This window comes from Pleurodeles waltl, unplaced genomic scaffold, assembly GCF_031143425.1.
Source record: "Pleurodeles waltl isolate 20211129_DDA unplaced genomic scaffold, aPleWal1.hap1.20221129 scaffold_121, whole genome shotgun sequence".
In the NCBI taxonomy this organism is placed as follows: domain Eukaryota; kingdom Metazoa; phylum Chordata; class Amphibia; order Caudata; family Salamandridae; genus Pleurodeles; species Pleurodeles waltl.
The window spans coordinates 244,477-269,443 of record NW_027149827.1 but is presented as its reverse complement, the minus strand read 5'-3'; the positions used below and the strand labels follow the sequence as shown (position 1 = coordinate 269,443).

Below are 24,967 nucleotides of genomic sequence, written 5' to 3'. Positions count from 1 at the left end.
GTTTGCGGTTGTGAAAAATAAAAAAGTGTCAAAAGTAAATAGAATTTAATTGAGATTCGAGACAAAGGCTAGACGGGTGAAAGGAGACAGAACACGCTGGTTTTCCATCTAGACAAGCAATGTTTGAATGTTCAGCGGCTTAAAATGAAATTGAGGGTGTTTATTAACAAAATTAGAGGAAACAAAACCACTTACAGACCTGTCCCTTTGGGTGCTTACCCACTTCGGTTTATGAATGTTACCTTGCTGGTTGGACTCCTAGGTTCCTCAACAAATACTAATGTTCCTCATAACCTTTAGAGTAAACATCAAAAACAACCCTGTACCCACCATTGCTACCACCATTTCACAAACCCCCGCTAGAAAGAAAGAGTTTACTCTTTCCCTTAGTTCTGTAACCGAACAGCCATGGAAGATAAAAGGTATAAAAAGGCTGACAGCTGCTGGGTAAAGTGGGAGTGCGCATGGGAAGGTTATTAAAGCAATGCACAGAAAACGTCATTCCAAGGTACTTAGGTGTCCATCTCTTCAAGGTATATTAATCACTGGCATTACTCCCACAGCAGCTTCAGTGTTGAGGCTGGAGTTTACAGATGGCTTACATGAACAGATGATTTAGGTCTGCCAATCCATATTTTGTCATTAGCATTGGATTCAACATCCATACAGTAGTAACACATGAGCATGAGACAGCCATGGAGATTTTGAGCACTGAAATCTTTCTAATACAGACAGAAGTGTGTGAATATAATATAAAGGGAGCAGATTCATTTCCACAACATGCTCTTACGTTCGCTTTTATTGTATCACTACATAACATGTTAATACATTTACTATTATAGTTATTGAAGAAACTATCTAGATATAAACTTTTTACTAAGAGGCTGAACAAATCAATTTTGGCAAAGATTCCTTTGCGCTAAAGTCCTTGATAAATTAAACTGGTACTAACTCCAACTCAAGCTATGAGTTGTAGGAAATAGAGATGGAGACTGGACATCGAATTTTAGCCAAAAAAAACACTTTAAAAAAACGCTAGGACCAACAGTAAAGAAAACATGTTGGAAATGAGGTAGGCCTCATTTGACATGAACAAGTGGCACAATGGAATGTTTGACTATTATATTTTCTATTATAAATGATAAAGTAAATTTAACTAGCATTTTTCCTTTAGTCACCACCATAGATATTAATATAAATGACCAAAGCAGTACTCACTCTTTAAGGTGCTCATATATTTAAGCAAGGACGTAAGTAAAGGTGTCACATGCGAGATGGCTCAGTGAGTTGTACATTTACTGTTGTCATCAGGTACTACCGAGTTAGCAAGCCCATGAATCACAGCAGCACTAAACCAGGATTTCATCTTTCTGATAAAGAAACTAAACATCATTTCATTGGAAACCAACACCTCTCCATAGTGCTTCATGAGGGCAAAAATTGTAATCTCTGCTTGGTTAAAGAAATCGCAGCACTTAATTTCTCATCATGTGGGATCATTATCCTACTCTAGGAGTATACAATTTTAATATTTTTTTCAGTTTTATATCGTGCAAATGTGGTCAGGACATTATCAAGCTCTATAAGACACCAGGTCATGTCACTTTCTGTTTTTCAAAAAACGGGGGTATTAAGTAATTTGGCTACAATCACGACATGGTGAGAAGGCCTGCATTTACAAATGGTTGCACACTTCCAAAATCAGTGGTGCTGGAACAATTTCAGAGTTCAGGTGCTGTCTGCCATCAATGTTATATCACTGAAGTCAAGGGGATTGGGAACAATCCAAGCTTCGCACAAAGAATAAGCATAGCAAATGAACCACCCCTATTTAGCAGTAGGCTGGCAAGGATGTAGTATCTATCAGGTGGTGCATTTTGGAGTACACTGTTGCAAACATATTACTAGAGCATGGTCAAGTAGCACATTGTAATTTGCAGACAACACATTTTCCACTGAAATGCCGGCTAAACTGGCAAAGACAAAATTTTGACTGATGAAACTATACAGCACTCAAATGATAGCGTGTAAAACGAGTTTCAGCAAATATTCATAATTTGCACTTCACCAAAGTAAAGATGCTTTATACATGTAGATCCTGTTAAAATCACTGTTTCAATCACACTTCAGAATTCAAAATGTGCCTCAGAAATATTTGTACACTTCAATTATGGGTATTTAAGCGCTGTTGTGTGTTAGAAAAAATAAGATCCTACTGAGTTTCCTTTCCCAATCCCTTTCCACAGTATGATTGTCTCATAGTTCACATTACAAAATCCCCCACTTTGTAATCCGTTAAAGTAAAGTATACACTAATAATGTGCCTTTCAAAAGAATAAGTAGCAGTTTATAAGAAGACAGCCTAGATAGACATTTGACCCCCGTCTTTGAAAGCAGTGCAAATACATTACAATATAAAGATAGTTTAAAGGGATCTTTATTCCTCATTCACACTCTGAACTCCAGTATGGTTATGTTGGGGGTGCTGCAGCACACCCCGACTCCTACTTCGGGCACCTATGTCTACGATCATCAGTTCTTGCCACTAGACCACAATCTTCCGATAACCCATGGCTTGCCTATTTTTGTCACATGTTGTGTGGTTTGGGGCGCCAACTTGGGGGTGGGGGAAGGGCTGAAAGATAGTGTTTGTGATACCCTTCTCTTCATGTCTACTAGCAAGAGGGAAAACTTCACAATTATCCTGCAAGGTAAACTTCCCTTTACAGAACACTCAAAGAATATGGTATTGTATTGATGAATAAAGTTTACACTAGTAACATGCTGACAAGGGAGACTTATTGGCACTATGTACAACCATACTTTTGAAGAACATTTTTGCAAGGAATCCTTGGGTATGTCATGATGGAGCCTCCATGGAAACTGCCATGCATTTTCATCTTTTTTTTTTTCCCAAAGACTTGTTTGCTCAATCACCATAATGTAATATGGCAAGGGCACAGTGGCAAACTTGTTCCCTCATTTACATGCCATCATGCCCCCACACGTGAGAGAAAGCAACCTTTGAAACCCTTAGGTGCAAAACCTGTTACTGCACATCCACATTACAAAAGGGGCTGCACAATCATCTACAGTCCCTTCTACAATACTCAGAGCGCATACGTAATATGGTCTAAGATACATATTTTATAAAGTATACAGTGGTTGAGGGAGGAGAAGCCCTATTTCACAATGTTCCCCCATGATTCTCCTACTCCAGCACAGTCCATCAATGAAGGAGGAGCATAGCACAATAAACAATTGTAGATCATACATAACTAGACCTTCATGTCTATGATCTCTGTCTACTGATTTAAATAAAATATCTCGTTGAAAATAAAATCCTGATAGTTCTGAAGTGCACCTGTTCCTCTTTCAGCCCAGGTCTTCCAGATCTGTTGGGAGTGGGTGTATCACTCCTTTGTAATAGGTCAGGCCACTACCTATTTAAGTGTGAGCAACTCCACCCTTCCTCCCAGGAAGACCCATCAGTATGCAGATGCAGTTGAGTGTGCTGTGTTTATGGCTGTCTGGATAGAATGCACAAAGGGAGCTGTCACCCAGCACAGACCAGACGTGGACTGGAGACAGGATCTAAGACACAGAGCAGTAAGAGCAGAGAAATGCCTACTTTCTAAAACTGACATTTCTAAAATAGTACTGGTAAATTTGACTTTGCAAGTAAAAAGGACTTATCACTACCATTGCAAAGATATGAAACATGACATAGCTACTCCTTTCTGATCAGGAATTACAGGAATTACAGCTTAAAAGTATATTAAGGAATTCCCAAAGCTAGCAAAGGAGCAGGCTTTACAATAGTGAAAAAACATACTGGGAGTTTTTCCACTACCAGGACATGTAAATCTTAGAAGTACATGTTGTGCCTTTTAAATAAACTGCACCCTGCCCTGTGGGCCTAGCTTAGGGGTGACTTATATGTAATAAAATGGGAGTTTACGGCTTGGCAAAGAGATTTAAATCCCAGATCAAGGTGGCAGTAAAACTGCACACACAGGCTTTGCAATGGCAGGCCTGAAACATGGTTAAGGGACTACTCATGTGGGTGGCACAATCAGTGCTGCAGGCCCACTAGTAGCATTTAATTTACAGGCCCTGGGCACATATAGCGCACTTTACTAGGGATTTATAGGTAAATTTAGCACGGAAATTGAGTAGGGGCCAATGTTACCATGTTTAGGGTAAAGAGCACAAGCACTTTGTGCACTTTACCACTGCTGACCAATGCTAGAGTCCTAACACCAGCAAAAAAAAGAGGTCAGAAAAATGACCTTTATATTCTTCAATATAAATTAGAGAAAGGAAAAGGGGTAGAGGGTCCATGTCCAAGGTCAGAATCCCGAACATAATTAGGCGGGGTCATTTCAACTACGAAACCCAGGGAGTCAGAGATTGTCTTACCCACCACTGACCAGAATCTTTTTAACTTGGGGCAGGCGGCAAACATGTGGACATCATCTGCCTCTAAGCTATAGCACAGTTTACACTCTGATGTTGAGCCGCTTCTCTTTATCTTTGTCAACCTCCCAGGGGTCTAAAACACTCTGAAGGGTAAAAAGGTGGTTCCTTCTTAATGCTGCTGATTTGACCATTGAGTATAATGTAGCAAAGGATACTTGCCATAACTGTTTCAGCTCCTCCCCCGGCAGAAGTCCACTCCATTTCCTATAGAATGGTTGCGACACATTCTCTACTCTTGATAGAAGATGTTGATACCATCGAGAGACTTTCTCCCTCTTCTAAGAAAGTGGGGAAATTTGCTGCTTTCGATTTTTGGACGTGTTAATCTGATCAAGATGTCTATGCTCCCGAAGATTACTTTCTTATTTGATAATATGCCCTTACATTTTGATAAAGAAGTTATCCTAAAACTGCATGCGAAGATTACCTCATTTATTTGGCCCAGCAAAGGTATTCTCCTTTCCTGGAAACATTTGAGGAGGAAGGTGGGTGTTGGGGGTTTGGCCCTTCTTGATCTACAGTTGTATTGTTGGTCTTATCAATTAAAGAATAATAGGATGCTCTTGTTGACTCCAGATGGCTCAATAACGGGGTCTATGTCTATTTTTCAGGTGAATGGGTGGCTTAAAGGTCAGGGGCATCTTGGCCCTGGTTTTGCAGTTTTAATAATTCCTATTCATCAAAACTGCATATGCCCTTCATCTGGAGGTGAGCCAGTAAACTTTTTAAGACCTTTCCTAAGACTAGGGATACTGCCCAAGTTTTTATTGATTTTGATGCACAGTTGTGTCTTAGCATTTTCCTGCATTTATTGCTGCGTCCACATTGTATTATCTTTGTACTGTGCCTTTGAAATATTTGTAATAAGCCTTAATGATTTTTCTTACATTTCTGAAATCCAATTCAAACTCCCCTATTGAGTCAGCTCAAACTGAATATTAAGATGCTGTTTGAATCTGGTCTCTAGGGACACACTGAATCACGGACTTTGAGGTTAACACGGTCACAGAATCACCCGATGTTTCTATGCACCACTGTAATGCAGAATTTCTACGGTCCTGCGCACCCACAGTTGCGAACTCTGATTTCGCAGATTGCAGGCTTTGCAACTGTAAAGGGCCCTGTTCATCAGACACGTCTATTTCACGTAACGGTAAAAAGGGCTAATGTGGAATGAGCAGATAAAAAAAAATTAGCCCTCATGAAAACATAATTCCTCAAAATTACAAATGGAAATGTTTTGTGACGTTTATTTCTACAAAGGAAACCCGTTATTACTTTAATCATGTGCTAAACTATATTGAAGTGCATCATTACAATCATTACCAAGAAAAGCTTCCATACAAATTAACCATCTTTAATGAAACAAAGTTCAGACGTAAGAAGAACGCACACCTAGTTTGACACTCCCGACCTCCAATCATTTTCTTGGCATTCTTGTCTGAATGTTTCTGAATTCGGACAACCGAGCACTCTCTAAGATCAAGACCGTCATAAGGACAAATTCCAAACCAGACGGTTTTCTTACCATGAAACGTATTCCTTACATGCTCGTTTTATGTTTATTACCTACTGGGTGGCTAAAAGATTGTTAATGACTAGATCAGTTAATTTTCAATTGACAATCTCAACTAATTGCTCTATTTTTGATATTTTATTCATTTACGGACCCCGGGGTCCGTCTACTAACTTTGGCACTGCTTTAGCCGAATGTATCTCATCTCTTGTAATCATTCCAGAGAGTTTGTCTTCAGAGATTGCACCTTATCAATTGATGCTAGTGAAAAGTTTGACACTATCACACCAATAGGCTACCTTGGGTCCAAGCTAGCTGGCCCCTCATCCTGCACATAATGAAGGCTGTATGGGTGTTGACAACCCCCTGGCTCTGGATAGAAAACCTACAGGTCTTATTCTTTATTCCTGGCACCTGCCCCATAAACATGGGTGCAATAAACGTTAACGTCCTCGAGCTAAAATTAGTTCAAGTAAGTTTTATTCTGCTTTCCAAAACCTCCACCCGAGATATCTAGATTAGATCAATCAATCAATCAATCAAGGATTTATAGAGCGCACTAATCACCTGTTAGGGTCTCAGGGCGCTGGGGGGGGGAGAGGGGGGTACTGGTCGTAGAGCCATGACTAGATATTACCACTACATGCTTCAATATCTAGACTACATTTGCTCTTGATGTGATTGCTCTCTGAAAGCTTAAGCATTCTTGCAGAAAGAGTCCAACAGCACCTTGGCACTTAGTACTCCGAGGACATAGTCAACACCAAGACTTTGCAAGGCGCAAAATCAACAATGGAGATTAAATTTCAATTTATCATTAAAAAAATGCTTGATGGTAGAGCTGCCTAGTACAATTCTGCCTTCACTTCTGCAAAAAAATCTTCCTATAGACATCTTTAATATCACAAAAGATATTTTTTCATCCCCACTTACCCCTCTCTCTGCCTCCCTTTCTATCACCTTTTGTGAATCAATCTGTTCTTACTTTGAGGAGAAAACTCTGTATATCAATATTTTAATGAGGAGGAATCTGTGCTGGAGATGGTTAGGGAGGACACTTCCAAAACTCCAGAAACGTCTGCAACGTATTCAAAACGCCTCCGCCATCCACATCCTCGACATACCCCGCAACAGCCACATCTCCGCCCACCTGAGACACCTACATTGGCTCCCCGTCAGCAAAAGGATCACCTTCCGACTTCTCACCCACACACACAAAGCCCTCCACAACAAGGGACCAGAATACCTCAACCGATGCCTCAGCTTCTACGCCTCCACCCGTCTTCTCCGCTCCACCAGCCTTGCTCTCGCCGCCACCCCTCGCATCCGCCGCTCCACAGCGGGTGGGAGGTCCTTTTCCTACCTGGCGGCCAAGACTTGGAACACCCTCCCCACCAGCCTCAGGACTACCCAGGACCACTCCGTATTCCGGAGACTCCTCAAGACCTGGCTCTTCGAGCAGCAGTAACCCCTTCCCCCTAGCGCCTTGAGACCCGCACGGGTGAGTAGCGCGCTTTATAAATGTTAATGATTTGATTTGATTTGATTCCATGTCCGGTTTTCAATCTGCTCTTTCAGTTTCTTCCAATAGTGCTTGAAACATCTTTGGTACATGCCCATGCAATATACCCGGGGTGTCTTAATGACACCCTTATTCTCACACTGGAAACAATAGCACCACAGCTTACCTCCTTATGCAATGCCTCTGGTAATTATGCTGCAGTGCCTCTTATTTGGAAAGAAGCTTTCGTAGGCCCTCTATTGAAAACGCATGTGGCCGTTGCTTTATTTTTAAGTAACAACCAACACATCTCTTTTGTCCACTTTGTCAAAAAACAGGGGAAAAAAAAGTTAACCTCTAACTTCCTTAACATTTTGGACGCCATTCAGGCTGGATATCACCCCTTCTACAACACTGAGATGGCTTTACTAGTTGTCACGCATGACATTTGGATGACTTCAGGTAGGTGAGAGAGCCACACTACAGCTTTAGGGCCCTAGCAATACTTCAAATATTGTTTCCCACAACGCACTTTGCCAGCGATTACACTCTATAGGCATTCAAGATGAGGTATTTGGTAGCCATTCTTTCTGGAAGATCATTTGCAATCAGTCTTTCTGACTCAATTTCACTCTCGCCCTAAGCTTCTGGTGGTGAGTTAACACAGGGCTCCTTTCTGAGCATGACCCCTTTTAATATTTACCCACACCTCTGGCTGACCTGATAAGTGGTTTTGGTTTCTCTCTTATGCAGCAACTGTCACACGTTGTCAACCGTAGCTTACTGGGTGGCAAAGCACTCACTCAAGTTGAATGGAGACAGAACCAAGATGTTAATGTTCGGAGGGGCCTCTCTTATATGCACCCCCCCCATCCCCATAACGCCGATGGTAGACTTCTGAATGGGGCAGCACTTTCTCCCAAAGACTTTGGGAAGTTTAAGTCATTCTGAATTTCTCTCTGACCTTTGTGAAGTAAACTAAAGATATTACTATTTCTTGCTTTTATAACCCAAGTATGCTCCGCAAAACAGTATTATCATTAGTGCTGTTTAGCAATGGTCAAAGATCTTTTCCTATCGCATATTTAACACAGCAACTCTTTGTATACCGGCCTTCTGAAAAGACTCATACAATATCTCCAACTGATCTGAAACTTGGCAAGCAGGCTCTCATGCATCCTTCCTTCACATTGACCCTCAACGCAGATCATTAAACTGGCTATTTGTGGAACAGTGCAATAATTTTAAGGCCACGTTTTCATAAAAAAATAAAATAAAAATAACATTCAACACATTCCTGAGCATTGATACACTTTGTTCATTCCTCTTTGTTGTTAGTCCCCTTTGGGATGGGAACATTTATTGTGTGCAGTCACGTTCCCCTGCCCTGAATGCCCAATTCATCTGGTGCGTGAAGTTCTTTGCCTGTCCCTCGACATGACTGAGATCCTGGTGGGAGCAAAATGTTTACTCTCATTTGACTGACAGAAGGATACTGTCCCTATCATGGGTTTAGCATGTAAAGTTGTGGTGGCAGCATACCGTGTTTTGTGCATCAGATCTATTTATCTGTGTCACTGTAAAGGTCTGATGCTAACCTAGGTCCTAATGCTATCAACCCAGGTCTTGGTTCTGTGTATATATGTGGGTGGGTGTCAATAGTCAAACCTTCATTGTGTATATGAGTGAACTAAAGTAATGGAGGCCTATAGTTTCCATACTGAAAAACACTAGCCTATATGTATGCACAAGACTGAGGTGAGGTTTTATTCGCCAAGACAGTGGAAGTGAATTGCTAACAATCTTGAAGCTGAAAGGAGGAGATCTACATCTTGAAAAGGGGAAAGCGAACACACAGCTACATTTGGAAATGTGATTAGGTCCCTTTGCTGCAAGGTGCTATTGGCTAGTCTTTATAAGTACTGCCATTTGGTAGATGTAAGGGGAAGGGTGGGACTGGAGTCCCTGTTCACAGAGTGAAGGATCCTTTACAGGTGGCCTGCCTTTTCTCTCTTTTCCCTATCACTGTTCAGAGTGGCTGCCGATAGCCAGGTGCAAAAGCTCACACATTTTTGTGCCTCTGCTGTAAGTGCTCCAACGGGAAGACAACCCGGCTCTGCACCACAAAGGCTGTGTCTGGAAGTCAGCCTGGAAAGGACACAAGAATGAAGAACCAACCCCAAAGAGAATCCACATTCCCCGTATAGTGTATCTGTGTTAACGTGGGACCTGATGAACAACTTGTCCTTCCAGTTCCAAGTTCTCTTAAACCAGGACGGGGTGCTCTGCAGAGTACACAGAGAACTGCCATATAACAAGAGATGGTGTCTGCCTGACAGCCAGCTTCTAGAGGTAAAGGGACAAGATCTGTTTCCCTGCTGTGAGGTGCCTGGATGCTGACCTGTCAGTGAAGGAGAGTGTCAATCCTGCAGGAGGTCTTGACCAAGAGGATTAGCAGCAGTGGACCCTAGAGCTGAGGGTCCATCTGTCCAGAGGGACGTGAGGGAAAGTGATTGGCATGCTCTTGGAGTGACCTTTCACTAGGGGGCTGCCAAAGTGTGCCCTAGCAGACTCCGCCGCTGTGATAGTGTAAGCCTGTATGGTGGCACTGCTCTGAAGTGTGCCCAAGCAGACACTGCTGCTGTGACCAATAACTTGTGCTCCAAGCAGACCATGCTGCTGCAAGTTGGGAAGTGTGGCTGAAGCACACTGCACAAACTAATCAAAGTTATGCAGACTAAGTCGATGTCCATTTATTAGTGGTGTCAGAGCTGCATCTTCACCTTGTGAAGTACTTTTGTCAGCTCCATGATCCCTGACCCCACTCGACTTAACCTGCATCTGGAAAAGGGCCTTCGAATGATTAGAGAGCATCAGCAATATCAGAGCCTGCCAGGACCCAGGGAGCAGCCTCCACAGCTGCTTCCGTAAACAAGACCTGAGTGCCAATGCACCTACAGTCGGAGCATCTTCCTCCAGGAGTAGAGGGGTGTTAGAAATGGGGTCTTTGGTTGACAGTCAGGTTACCCCCTGTTCAAGCAAGGACCCTCATTCTAGTCAGGGTAAACAAGAATCACCCTCAGCTAACCCCTGCTTACCCCCTTGGCAGAGCAGTAGGCTTAACTTCAGAGTGCTAGGTGTAAAGTATTTGTACCAACACACACAGTAACTTAATGAAAACACTAAAAAATGGCACAACACCAAAAATGCGACATACACAAGTCAAGTTACGAATTATTAAATATTGTGGTGCGGCGACTTCCACGGAGTCGCGGACTTCAGCGGGGCTGCAGCGGCGTCGGGCCTGTGAAGAGTGTCGCGTTCCAGTGAAGGTCACAGCGTCGGGTGCAGGCGGCGTCACCAAATTCAGCAGCGGCGTCGGTCCGAGGTCATCCGAAGTCGATTTCCTTGGATTTTCACCAGCTTTCCTTTCAAGGGCCCAGGGACTGGATAAGGCACCACTTGTCAGAGCAGGAGTCTCTCCAGAGACTCCAGGTGCTGGCAGAGAGAAGTCTTTGCTGTCCCTGAGACTTCAAACAACAGGAGGCAAGCTCTAAATCAAGCCATTGGAGATTTCTTCACAAGATGGAAGGCACACAAAGTCCAGTCTTTGCCCTCTTACTCTGGCAGAAGCAGCAACTGCAGGATAGCTCCACAAAGCACAGTCACAAGCAGGGCAGCACTTCTCCTCAGCTCTTCAGCTCTTCTCCAGGCAGAGGTTCCTCTTGTTTCCAGAAGTGTTCTAAAGTCTGTGGTTTTGGGTGCCCTTCGTATACCCAGTTTCTCCTTTGAAGTAGGCCTACTTCAAAGTAAAGTCTCTTTTGAATGTGAAATCCTGTCTTGCCCAGGCCAGGCCCCAGACACTCACCAGGAGGCTGGAGACTGCATTGTGTGAGGGCAGGCACAGCCCTTTCAGGTGCGAGTGACCACTCCTCCCCTCCCTCCTAGCACAGATGGCTCATCAGGATATGCAGGATACACCCCAGCTCCCTTTGTGTCACTGTCTAGTGTGAGGTGCAACCAGCCCAACTGTCAAACTGACCGAGACAGGGAATCCACAAACAGGCAGAGTCACAGAAATGGCATAAGCAAGAAAATGCTCACTTTCTAAAAGTGGCATTTTCAAGCGCACTATCTTAAAATCAACTTTACTAAAAGATGTATTTTTAAATTGTGAGCTCATAGACCCCAAACTCCCAAGGTCCATCCGCTCCCAAAGGGAATCTACACTTTAATCAGATTTAAAGGTAGCCCCCGTGTTAACCTATGAGAGGGACAGGCCTTGCAACAGTGAAAAACAAATTTAGCAATATTTCACTGTCAGGACATATAAAACACATTACTAAATGTTCTACCTTAACCATACACTGCACCCTGCCCTTGAGGCTACCTAGGGCCTACTTTAGGGGTGTCTGACATGTAAGAAAAGGGAAGGTTTAGGCCTGGCAAGTGGGTATACTTGCCAAGTCTAATTTACAGGTAAAACTGCATACACAGACACTGCAATGGCAGGTCTGAGTCATGATTACAGAGCTACTTATGTGGGTGGCACAACCAGTGCTGCAGGCCCACTAGTAGCATTTGATTTACATGCCCTGGCACCTCTAGTGCACTTTACTAGGGACTTACTAGTCAATTAAATATGTCAATCATGGATAAACCGAGCACTTGCACTTTAGCACTGGTTAGCAGTGGTAAAGTGCCCAGAGTAACAAAAACAGCAAAATCAGAGTCCAGCACACATGAACAACCTGGGGAACAGAGACAAAAAGTTAAGGGTGACCACGCCAAGGATGAAAAGTCTAACAAGGGGAGAGACCTGATGTGGGCTATGGGCCGACCACAACCAGTGGAAGAAAAGGACTTGCATTGGTAAACGTTACCTACTGCAATGACGACTGTAAAACTGACCACACAAACTCTGAATGTGGGGGTAGTGTTGCACTTGTGCCTGAATCCTGCTGTATACTAGTTACGGTAAGGTGGGATTCACTTTTTTTTTTTTTTTTTAATAAAACCTTTATTTTTCATTTTCAAGAGACAACAACTAGCAGTAGAGGCAGTGGCATACATATTTCCTCACATAGCACATTGAGGCCCTCTAACAATGCATCATCTTTCGGGCATGTAATCAATTGACTCCATACGTCAGAAAAAAAAAACCCACATTATACTTGTATCCAGGACATTCCAGTTACGCCGAGGGCGCAGTCCTATTCCCTCCTTGGGGTGTCTCACCCCCTGGTCATGCAGACTAATTATCACTCTGAGGATTCTGCGCTTGCACATGGTCTCGAAAAGAAGTCACACACTGCTCTCCATGCCACATCATCCCCCAACCTTTCATCCAGTCTGTTTTTCTTCATATGGACCTCCTCGGCTATCGCCCATTCACCCACCTCCCTGCACCAATTTGTGATCATGGGCGCTCGCTGCCCCATCCAAGTAACAAGCACTCTGGGTCTTGCAAATGGAGATTCCAGATCTAACTCTCAGACAGCTCGGGCCCTGATCAGCGTTCGACGGGTCTTTCTCTCTCATCACTTTATACAGTTGTGCGATCAAATGTCGACCCCTGCCATGCATCAGTAGGACGTCTAGTGTTCGCAAAGTCTGTGGTGTAGCGGGCTATGTGGGCCCGATTTGTTTGGCCACCTCCACCAGCCCTGCGCAATGGAGAAAATGTCCCAGGTCTAGCCTAAATGTGTTGCAGGCTTGCTGGAACGTAATAAAGTATTCACCTGGGTATAGGTCTCCCAACTGTATACATCCCTCCAGGCCTTGAATGACACATTGGTCATCATCTGACGTACCAGAGCCAGTAGCCAAGGCATAGTTCTTGATGAAAAGGAGCTCTCTGCAAAACCACTTCCACGTACCGCTGCCAGATACTTGCAGTATGGCGAATTACATATGGAATCCTTCCCTCCACTCCAGCTCCCTCAATGTCACTGGGAGGTGTTCCGCTGTCACCAAACCTGTGACCAATCCCTTTTCTCAACTGCCATCCTCTATGAGCCACCGCACTGATGCTGCTGGTGCGCTGCATAACAGTAAAGGTCCAGTCTTGGCACCTCTAATCTACCCGTCTGCATAATGGCAGGTCGGTGTGGTCAGAGCCACTGTACTACGACGTCCCTCCCATAACAATGACGTGAGTACCGAAGTCAGTTGCTTAAAAACCCTCTGTGGTATGGGGCAAAACGACTTCTGTAATGTATACATGGACCTGGGTAGTAGAACCATTTTGGATATCGCCAACCTGCCTATTAGCAAGAGTGGCAGAGTGTTCCAAAATGCGACTGATTTACTCATGGAGTCAACCACTGCCTTTATTGCGAGACGATTGCTGTGCCTCGGTGTGTACCACCTGCAGCCCCAGATATCTGAAGTTGGTCATCACCAGCGCAAGCCCAGCTCCAGAAGACGATCCAGTGGTGTGGTAGCCGATGCCGCTAGCGGGAAGACGAGTGACTTATGTCTGTTAAGACAGAGACCTGATACATCCCCAAATTCCTCTAGGAGTCGCAACAGCCTTGGCAGCGCACTACGTGGGGATGAAATGTTGAACAGCGCATCATCAGCGTAGAGTGAGATGATATGATGAACGTCAACCAACTTTATATCTCTGTTACCCATGTCACGACACACCCAGATAGCCAAGGGCTCGATGGCCAGCGTGAACAGGAGGGGTGACAGTGGACAATCCTGCTGGGTGCCCGTGCCCACCTCCCACACCACTGACTGACTCTGTCCAACACGCACCCTCAGTGTGGGTTCTGTGGGTAGTAGGCACACCTAACCTCGGTACCAACACCTCAAGTAAATAGCCCCAGTTCACTGTGTCGAAGGCCTTCTCCAGGTCTATGAAGACCAGAGCCAGCTCCTCTCCGGGGCCCTTCCACCTCGTGCAGGACAAGCACAAGGCGTCTTAAATCCATGCCCATGACCAGGGATGAATGCACATTGGTCCTCGTGTACCAGCTGAGAGGTATATGGTGCCAACCGACTGGCGAGCAATTTGCATAGGCCTTTTATGTCCACATTTGTCATAGTGAGCGGTCTATAAGCAGAAAAGTCAGCTTCGTCACCGCCAGGCTTGTGGAATATGTGTATTTCACTCTCACGCATTGTCGGCAGCAGCACCCCCTTCTCGAGTGCCTCCATGAACACCTCCAGGAGTCCCTTCATGAGCATCGCCAAGAATGTCTGGTAAAATTTGAGCGTAAAGCCATCCCCTCCCAGCCCCTTGTTTCACGCTAGTATTTTGAGAGCTGTATGCAGTTCTTCCAAATCCAATAGGCCATCTAGCGATTCGGTTGCTGCGATGCCTGCCGCCGAAGCGTTAGCCCCTCCAGTAATGGGAGATACCGTGATGGGACTATGACAGGGTCTGTCGTGTATACACGTCGAAGGTGCTGTCGGAAGGCGTCCAGCATCCCTGCTCTGGTGGTAAACCAGACACTACCCTCCCATATTAAGTGCATCATTTGTGGTGTTGGCTGTTCCCGTTGCATATCCATGTCAATAGTCTACTTGATTTGGCCCCCACCTCTGTGTAGTGTCTGTACTGTTGTAGTGTATATATGTTGAGGGGGTCCCATATGTCAGCTATACAAAGTCTCACTGCTAGCTCCCTATGCTTTGTATCTGGGTAGCAACTGGTCCCCGGTCTGCAGCTCAACCAATGCCTCCTCCTCACTGCACTCCATACTACCACATATTAAGCTCATGCAATGGCCCCTTAACACTGCTGTCAGGGCCTCTCACTCCTTTGCCCTGCTTGACACTGTACCCCAATTGATGGTCATGTAGTCAGTCAGTGCCCCGGAAAGAACCTCCCTACCAGCTACATCTTCCAGTACGTCTACAGACATCCTCTAAGCTGCACTGTCCCGCTCACTGCCTCCCCACCACAGGACACAGCTAACAGATGTGTGATCTGAAAAGAATTGCGCCGTATGTGTCAACTCCATGTCCTCCAGACGCGGAAACCCACCACTAGTATCCTGTCCAACGTGCTATATCTATTGTGTGGCCGAGTAACGTGTGTATCTGCTTTTCCGGATGTCTTATTCACCAAATGCCCATCAATCCCACGTTCCACATTACTTCCCGAAGCATGTTGGTCATTAGGGGTTTGGTGGCCACCCTAGGAGGTGCTCTGTTCAGGTCAGTGTCCAATATTCAATTAAAATGACCAAGCCACATGGTTGGCACATCTATTGCGAATGAGCAGGTCCTGCATGGAGTGAAAAAAAAGTTAGATCATCATTATTTGGCGTGCATGAGTTCACCCCACATCAGTACATATCTGCCACCCACATAGTTCTCCAAATAGGTAAGGGTGAAGGGAACAACCGGCGCCACCCAGATCAACGTGCCCCTAGCATACGTCAAACGTGAGGCGTGATATATGTGTCCCTGCCAATTCTTAGCTAGCCGTGCCGCTCCTGCATCATCTAGGTGCGTTTCCTGCAAGCAGGCTATGGAGATTTTGTGCCTCTTTAAGAATGTGAGTACCCTTTACCTCTTAGTTTATGTCCCTAACTGTCAGACGTTCCAAATCAAGAGTTTATATTCAGCCCCCATCTTTTGGCATATCCATTATGGTTTTTCCGCCAAGTCACTGCAATGTCATGTTACTCACTTCCCTCTGCCCACTATGAAAGTCTATCAAACAACACAATACAAACTTCCCCTTACCATTCCCGCCCACGGACATACTTAGCATAACTATATGTCTATCTGTGCCCATCCCACGCATGTGCCAGGACGTGCACTGCATCCCAGCCTGTCCAACAGGGACCAGCTAACTCAAATAATTGTTTCTGCTCCCTGCCCATTGTCCACCTCCATTATGTCACAATCCACTGCCAATCATTATTGAATGTAGTCCTCTTCCATTCTCGAACCCCTCCTTCCAGCATAATATCTGGTAAGAACTGACTTCATGCAGCTACACCCCCTCAGCGTGCAACCCGCAGCTGCACAATACTGGCCCACCTACCCCCCCACCACTCATTGCAGCATCTGTCAATCAAATGCAACTCATGCCTCTGCATTATTAGCCATCTCCGGGGTGACCAAAGTATCTGATATGAAGTCCGACCCTGGACTGGCACCTGTGAGTCAACATCATCGGATGCTGGATGCATGCCCACATCCCACTTCCTGCCCGTTCGCTGGGCACTGTTGCAGGGTACCATCCTCACTGACTGTGAACCTCTGGATCTCCAGCCATTCCCACAACTCCTCCGAGCTATCAAAAAAGTGTGCTTTTCCTTGGGCAAGCACTTTCAGCCTGGCTAGGAACAAGAGCATATACTGTAAGTGGAGTGCCGGTAGTTTTTGCTCGACACCCAGATATGATTTACGCTGTTCCTGCACTTGCTTAGTGTAGTCCGGGTAAATCCTCTTACCATTTTGCTGAGCATGTGCGCTCTCGAGCCACCCGTAGGATGCAGTCCCTTTCACAGTAAGTATTTTGGCTATGATGGCCCTCACAGATGTCCCAGGTGGCGATCTTTGCACCAGCGCTCTGTGTGCCCTCTCCACCACAAAAAAGTTAGAGTTGTTCTTGCACGCATGTTTCCATGAACTGTTCTGTTGAGTTCCCCTCCATTCCCTCTGGGAAACCCAGCACTCTAATATTACTACATCAGGATCGGCCCTCTACATCGTTTGCCCTCCACTCCAGTTCCCTGGTTATCGTAGTTAAGGGCCACCATTTCCCCTTGCATGTCTGCTATGTTGCCTTCCACTGTTGTGACTTTGTCTGCCACTTTGCCCAAGTCCACCCTCAACAAGCTGACATCTATTGACAACGTCTCCAAATTTTGCTCCAGAGCCGTTCCACAGCCCTGAAGGGCAACCAGTAAGTCCACTCGTGTGGGCTCCACCTCATCCTGCAGTGCAGTCTCTTCATCCCCCGCACCAGAATGCTGTGCTATTCTTTGAGTGGGGGTGCCACGGGGTGGAGTATTGTGTGATGGTATTCGCTGGGTTCTAGCGTGCTGTCCTAGCCTTGCCCATGGTTGTTCGGCAGGGGTGGACACTTCCTGGCCCCCCCAACCATGCCCACACCAGTCATTTCCCCCAGCGAAGTGCTCATCGGGTCTCTTAGCCCTCGGGAGTAGACATCCCCGATCCTCCACCTGCACCCAAGTGATATCTCCCTAGGCACCAGACCGCCTGTAGTCCTGAGCCTGGGAGGCCTTCACCTGGTTCCTTCCACACACTCCTGCACTGCTGTGTGTCGCCCCTGCCATCCAGTGTGGATCTCAAGCTACCATCAAGCTGACAGTACCTTCATGAAGCCACCCCAGCAGACACCCTGTCTGGTAATTGGTTCCTGCAGTCCAAGTTGGTGCTCTCTTCTCCCCACCACCTTTTTGTTCTCCTCTTGGGGATCTGTGTGTCACAGTCAATATTATTCCAGTTCCGCAAGGTGGCCCACACAGAATTACATTTCAGTTCCTTCACATTGGACGCACTCTGTCCATCATAGGATTGCAGCTTGGATGAGTGTTCAGTTCATGTGAAAGCCCTACCTCGGATACTCCCTATATTGTCACCAATGCCTGCAAATATTTCTGGGGCCCATCTCCTATGGCTTCCCTGAGTCTCTATATAACCATTGCGGATCTCCTGTGCTCCTGATGCGGCCCGGGAAGACACCGTAGACCATCCTCCACATCAGGGTTTGCACCCTTTTTTTTCCACAGTGAGCTGGTTGAAGGCTTAGCGAGTATGTATGCAGGATCAGGGAGTCACCCATACTTTCCCCCCATTGTGTGCCGCCGGGCACGCCTCCTCGCTGGTCAGCACTATTCTTTTTTTCCATACATCTGCCCTGGGTGCAAGGCTAGAATTCCCAGGTGCACGGCCCCTTGCTAGACACCGCAGAGCGGGAAGGGGGCCGCAGCCAGGACCGACTCTTCAGGCGCGAGCGTCTCCGGGCCTCGGTCAGAGCATCGCTCGCCAGTCAGGGGCACCTCCTCCCTCAGTTCCTCTTCACCTCATCCCCGCATGGCAGCCAGTCATTCCCGTACAGGTCCCATGTTCTGTGCGGCAAGATAGTCTCAGTGGTGGCCACAGCGCAATCAGCTATCGGAGCCTGCCCGCTACCTGAGTCTGCTGCTTTTGCGGCCTGTCACGCGGCACATGCCTCACCACTCTCTCGATCCGTGCCAGCTCTGTGCGGCACCACCGTCCTAAGTCTCACCGTGCTCTGATCTCACAGTGCATTAGGGGTACTTTAGCCATAGGTGCGCAGGGTCGCACATCGTAGTATGTAGCAGGATTATAATAGTAATGAAAAAGACAGGCCGGGAGCTATTGGGCTTATGTCCTGCAGCCATCTTGCCTCGCCACGCCGGGAGGAATTTCTTTAACCCTGTCACAAGTGGATATTTGTACCTGCATATTGTTGTGTTCAGTATTTTATTTTTATGCCTTTTCATAAACGATAAGCACTGGATTCTACAATCAATCATTGCACTGATGGATGAGTGTTGAGTTCTGACGTTGTTGTACGCCTACATTACCACCCTGTGAAGCCTGTCACTGCTCGCTATTGGCAGACCTAGTCAAGTGATGAAGGGTTTGTACTGGGTCCAGTCTGCACAGCCATAGTAAGGCAGACCCTGGGACACCAGAGGCAAAAAACCTCACCTCCCACGGCAGAGGGCTAGAAGCCTGTTTGCCTGTGCCTCCTCTCCTGAACTGAAGTCTCATATACCCCAAATCCACTGACCTCAAAAGACAGTAACAGCCTTCTTCCACCCCAAACCGGGCAATAATCCTCCTCTCTATTTTCAAAAAGAATCAGATTCCTTTAATTTCACCAGTGCCTGGCAAATGTGAATATTCTATGAATCTGTACTATGTCTGTACATCTAGCTCTAATGCCACAAAATAATTACTGGGTAGCTGTTCACATTTTATAAGTACACATCCTAATTTTCTTGTAGAGCACACCTACCACTGTGGGCATGTAGGTATGGATACAGACTTTTTCACATTTTATTTCTTATCTCTCTTTTATGTTCATTTATAGCAGCTTCACATACTTTAACAGCTAGAAGGACATTGGGCACTCTCAACCCAGGTCTGAACCTTTGTAGCTCATGTGTACTTGCGCAACAACATTCAACTATAGTCTTAACACTTGCGCTGCTCGGATACTTGTATTGCACATTCATAGCCGTGTCCTCTCTCCTAGGTTTAACACAAAAACACATGCATGTTTCACTGAGGTTCCTCTTTTTTACTTCAACTTACATCAGAAGATGCACTTATGAACTACAGGTGCCTTTTGGGGTGATGGGGCCCATGTGTAGCACTTTCAGTAAACAATTTTCATCTACATAGACACTGGTGTTTTATGTTTCTGATATCACTTTTCCAAAATGGGGATAAAAGCAATCCACCATCCAATTCCATTCCTTGCTTGCTGTCAGGAACCACTGACATTTTAAGGGTCCGCACACATTACACAGACCAGAGATAAAAGTTGGCAGTTCTAATAAGATTAAGACATTCAGGGAATTGAAGGCTATGGCAACAAGGGCATAGTTAGAGAATCAAGACTTAGTCAGCTTGTTTTCAATTCCAAGATGCTTGGAATTACTTAGAGTCACTGACTTAACACATTGGTACCCAATCCAAGACGGCATCCGTCACTACAGATCATGAAGTCACTTCCTCTTCCAGATCATTCTAGGTGGAGACACTATAAAAAGGTGATACAGTGCAAATAACCATTGCCTGCAATGATTATACCGAATGTGCCCACCTTACAGGACTGGAGTATTCAGCTGTGGGTAGAGCTTCCCTATTATTCTTTCTTTTGTTCCTCACAATCCCCAAGTCCAGTCCAATTAAGCATTGTATTCTTACCTGTACTCTTGAGATTTTGGGGTTAGGGAAGCTAAGGTTGGTAGCTGAAGTAGTTGTTACTGCTGGTGTTCTTGTCATTAATCCACATTCCTTAACTAGTTTGGTGTGTCGGATGACCGGGAGCCATCAGACGCTACGGTGCTCATGAGCGTCAGGCAGCTCCCGGCAGTCCATTCCCATGGCACTTGAAATTCCTCTGGTGCGGGCACCAGAGGGATTTATTTTCATGTTTTTTTTATTTTTTTTAAAGAGACAGCCTCAAGAGACTGGGGAGAGCTTCCCCATATTCTGAGGCCACTTCTTTTGTTTCAGTGAAATGACAATCAGCGTGCAGACAAGTGACATATCATTTGAAAGGAGAGAATCTCCCCCTTCCAATGGTACCCCTCACTAGTGGATTCCTGATTGGGGATTGCTGCAGGAGGGCGGTCCCCAAGCAGGGATCCACGCACTAGGCACCGGGGGGAGCAGCCCTTTGGTCAAGGGGTTTTGCTCCCCCTGATTTTTTGGGGGCATTTTCTTTTTCTGTCCCCCTGGGGGGCATATGGGGACAGTGGCCCCTGATCTGTCCCCCCAGGAAGGTTGGAGGGGGGGGGAAAGAAAATTAAAAAACAGATTTTTTTTTTGTATATACATGTAGGGGTGAAGACTGTGATGAAAGGGCATTACAATGCCCCTGTCCCTCCCCAAAAGTAGCACAGTCTTCTGCCCCAGAGGGACAGATGTGGGCAATAGCCCTCCCTTCTGTGGAAGAAAGCATACTAGGCACCAGGGTTTGTTACCTAAATGCTGCAATATCTTCTAGTGACCCCCCCAAATTAGTAATCCTCAGAATAGTAGTAAATTAGATGAGAAAGCATTACACTTAGATGCATCTAAGGGAGATTATCCTGCAAAGGTATATTTCTGCTTATTACATGAATGTGGCGAGACTATGGAAGCAAGGGATTGCTATGAATGCACTCAATTGCCTGCTTATGTTTCTGAAGGCATTACCTATCAACATGTTCCTGTGACTTATGGAATTTCATCTAGTCTTTTGTTAATTATGTATTATGGGACAGGTCAGTATTACTTTTCAAACTACAATTTAGTTCTTTCAGAGAGCCCTATTATTGACTATTTGAACAGACGTCCAGTTCCATTGGAAATAAAAATAATTGCAAGATTTTGCAAACCTGTTTCCACTCAAGACACAGTTTATGCACATCAACCTAATTTAACTTGTATATTATAAGATGTTTAGAAGAAATTCTTGAATTTAGTTGAAGACAGAAGAGGGTTGGAACCAGCTGACAGTTAGATGTGCATTTCTCAAGTCGAAATAAGTGGACACACCAACAGACCTATTTGGCCTGACACTCCATCCTGGGACTCTCAGTCACAGGGAGCATCACATCTGCCCCAGCCTGCCTCAACTGAGAAGGGGGGGGAAGGGTAAGCACTAGCGCTTAAAGCACCAACTGTCTCCTCACAGCAACGGTTGTGCCTAGAGGCTTCTTTGGCCCAACACTCCTTGGTCGCAGGGAGCATCACATCACCTCCAGCCTGAGCTGTGAAGTGGGGGGAGGAGCCGCACTAGCGCTTAAAGCGCCAACAGTCTCCGTGCGTGACACTCATGGGCAAAGCCTGGGCCAAAGGCAGGCCCGTCCTAGCCCATCAGAGGCTGAGCTGGGCCACCCTCCCAACATGCGTTGTAAATTTTTTTTAATAATTTTATTCTTCCAGCCCTACAAATAGGTAAAATGGGTAAAAGGAAGATCTCTCCCTCGACTAACATCTGGGGCAAACTTGGATGGGTATTTACAGAGAGCTTCAGTGGCTATAAACAAAGAAATTTAACTGGTAGAAAGGTATCTATCGCGGTCCTCTCCCAGTGCTTTGGCTATTAGTGCAGCAACATGTAATTCTGACTTAGCGATAGATGGAAACTGTGCACAGTTACACTCCAAGAAACCTCTATCACTGAGACCCAGAACACACTGACAGATGACTCTTCAAAAGGAACCTCAGTCAAGGCTTATGACTCAGCTAGGTCAGGAATTTCCAAGCCTTCTGTGTGGAAGAGGAAAAAGGCAGAGTAAGACCTTGAAAGTAAAAGACAATGGCCATCATTATGACCTTGGCGGTGAGTGATAAAGTGGCAGTAATACCACCAACAGCCTAGCGGTAAGTTCTGCCAATTATGACCATAGCGATAACTCCCCTAGATAGCCAATGTACCACACACCAACCGCCATGGCGGAAACAACAGTCACCACGGCAGTAGTCAACAACAGTCAGGTGGGAGACGGGGCGTGGCCTGGGACTAATGGAGCTCTCACGCATAGAGCGGCGCTCCCAGACCATAATCTAGGCCTGAAGCTTAAATCCTGCCATAATAACGACCGGAGGTCCTAAAAACTGAAGAGAAGTGATCGGAGACTATACAGCATGAGTAGAGACCGCGGCGATCCACTTTGGGGCAGAGTTTACCCGGAAAACTCCCCCCAACAACTTTGCGGCTGCCGTGACCCAAAATGGCGGCCGCGACAGAGCAGTGAACCCGTTACAGCCGCGGCCCGCAGCTGAGAGGATATGACGGTCCTGTAGAGGTGGGGGGCCCCACACCATTCGTTGGAGGGCGCGGGGGGCTCAGACACTTTCGCCACAAACGACGAGGGCAACAGTACGAAGCGGAACATCAGCAAATGCGGCATAGTGTGGTGCCTTCGGGCCACATTCCAAGCCCAAAGTTTAAATTCTGACATAGTGACAACCGGAGGTCTTGGGGACTGAAGAGAAGCGATCGGAGAATATACAGCACAAGTAGGAACCGTGGCGCTCCACCCTGGAGCAGAGATCACCCGGAAAACTCTCTTCAAAAACTTCGCGGCTGCCACAACCCAAAAGGGCAGCTGCGACAGAACAGTGAACTCACTGCGGCCCTCGGCTGAGAAAGTCTCGTAGAGTTGAGGACCCTCGCGCCGTCCGACGAGGGACACAAGGGGCTCAGACACCTTTGCCACCAATGGAGAGAACAACATTACGAAGCAGAACATCAGCGAATGCGGCATAGAGCGACGCCCTCAGGCCGCAATCCAGGCCCGAAGCATAAATCCTGCCATAATAACGACCGGAGGTCTTAAAAATTTGTAGAGAAGCGATCGCATATATAGCACAAGTAGGAACTGCAGCGCTCCACTTTGGGGCAGTGATCGCCCGAAAGACTCCCCCTGACAATTTCGCGGCTGCCGCGACACAAATTGGCGGCCGCGACAGAACAGGGAGCCAGCTACAGCCGCGGACCTCGGCTGAGAGGATACGAAGGTCCCGCAGAGGTGAGATCTCCTACACCATCCATTGAAGGGCGCAAATTACACTTTTGCCAATAATGACGAGAGTAACAGTACGAAGCGGAACATCATCGAACACTGCGTAGTGCCATAATCCAGGCCCAAAGCTTAAACCCTGCCATAATAACGACCGAAGGTCTCAAAAAATTGAAGAGAAGCATCTGAGACCTGTTACAATGGTAAAACCAAAAAAACAAGACAAATCACCAGCAGGGGACTCCTCGCACACTGAGAATCCACCCCCAACGCCAGCCAGAGAATCGCATACGGGGCACGAACAACAAGAAACAACTCTGGACACTGTGCTGCTGGCCATTAAAGACTCCAGAGAAGCGCTTGAGCGTAAAATCGATAACCTCACCGCAGATCTTTCCCTTTTGCGAGACGACCACCATAAATTAAAGGAAACGGTGGGTTTGCATGAGACTACCCTGACGGGGTATTAGCGGCGCACAAAGACTCATCTTAAGAAATTAAAGACCTGACCACCCGGCTGAAAACATTGGAGGCAAGGACAGAGGATGCAGAAAACCGAGCCCGGCGGAACAATATCAGATTGGTGGGGGTCCCAGAGGGGGCGGAGGCCTCCGCAGCTAATACAGAAGTATTCCTGGAACAGTGGCTTAGGGACACAATAGCATCAGAGGGCTTCTCACCATTTTTGAGGTGGAGCGAGCCCACAGGATCCCTGGCGGACCACCCCCGCCGAGAGTCAGGCCACGGCCAATAATCGCTAGATTACTCCACCACAAAGATAGAGACTACGTACTGTCACAATCCCGCCAGCTAGGAGAGATTCAAATTGACGGCCAAAAGGTTATGATATTCCCAGACTTTACGAGAGAAAAACAGGCGCAAAGGGGCATCCTACATTGCAGTAAAACGAACCATGCGTGAGCATGGTATAAAATATGCCATGCTCTTTCCGGAAAAACTGAGAGTGGAATACGATAACAGAACCCATTTTTTTCTCACACCTCAGCTGGCAATGGAATGGGTTGAATCGGTGAACATCCACTGCAGAGCAACCCGTGACAGGACATTCCGAAACCCCGGGAAGAAACGTAGCAGATCACGGAAGAAGACCACAGAAGCGGCTCCATCAAAACGTCAGTCACAACAGGAGATGCGTGATGCGGTGGAAACAGCAGCAGCGTTAAGCAGGGGAGACTTCCATACACACCGGACCCCAGACGATGCATCAGACGCTGCCTCAAACTGCGAACATTC

The 24,967-nt window shown here is 46.3% G+C and overlaps 1 protein-coding gene across 1 annotated transcript in view; it reads right to left on the bottom strand.

Moving 5' to 3' along the window:
• Nucleotides 1-24,967, bottom strand: part of LOC138273925 (clathrin coat assembly protein AP180-like) — a 105,749-nt gene that overhangs the window by 49,185 nt on the left and 31,597 nt on the right. The window lies entirely within an intron of this gene.